We start from the raw sequence: 384 nt of genomic DNA on the forward strand, positions 1-384 counted from the left end.
AGAGAGACAGACAGACAGACAGACAGACAGACAGACAGACAGACAGACAGACAGACAGACTGATCGACAGACAGACACGGCGACAGAGACAGAGAATTATATTATTGTAGAGAGAGAATTTTTATGCTGGAGAGGCCTTTCAGCGTGTAACACATTTATTTATGTCCTTTCTTGCTGTGTGTATGCATGAGTGCACATGTATTTTGTAACGCCATTGCCATTGTAAAAGACCAAGACGCCGTTTTCATTGTAAAATAAATACAGACTGCCATTGATATTGTCACAATCACTTTCAAACCTCCGTGTGTTTACTAAGCTCTTAACCAGTTGTACTACTTGTGGGACAACCGATAACAGAAAAAGTGGCTAACAGAATAAAAATCG

The sequence above is a fragment of the Aplysia californica genome, unplaced genomic scaffold (assembly GCF_000002075.1).
Source record: "Aplysia californica isolate F4 #8 unplaced genomic scaffold, AplCal3.0 scaffold00027, whole genome shotgun sequence".
NCBI classification, from domain to species: Eukaryota; Metazoa; Mollusca; class Gastropoda; order Aplysiida; family Aplysiidae; genus Aplysia; species Aplysia californica.